We start from the raw sequence: 240 nt of genomic DNA, 5'->3' as shown, positions 1-240 counted from the left end.
ACATAAAAGCGCACCCGAGACTCACAAAGCACGATTCCTCAGTCGCTTTGCTTCACAGTTTCTTTCCTTCTGGTTTGTTTAGATTGCATGATCTTCCTCATCGATAATTTCATCTGTGCAACTGTGACCTATATAGTCATTAGCATAATAGTTACCAGCATAATAATCGATCATAATTATTATGATATTGAATATAAATGACTGTGATCGAGTATTTTTTTGGCGAGCTTTAATTTTGAC

Source organism: Penaeus monodon, chromosome 19, assembly GCF_015228065.2.
Source record: "Penaeus monodon isolate SGIC_2016 chromosome 19, NSTDA_Pmon_1, whole genome shotgun sequence".
Taxonomy (NCBI): Eukaryota; Metazoa; Arthropoda; class Malacostraca; order Decapoda; family Penaeidae; genus Penaeus; species Penaeus monodon.
Note: the sequence above shows the minus strand (reverse complement) of the source record.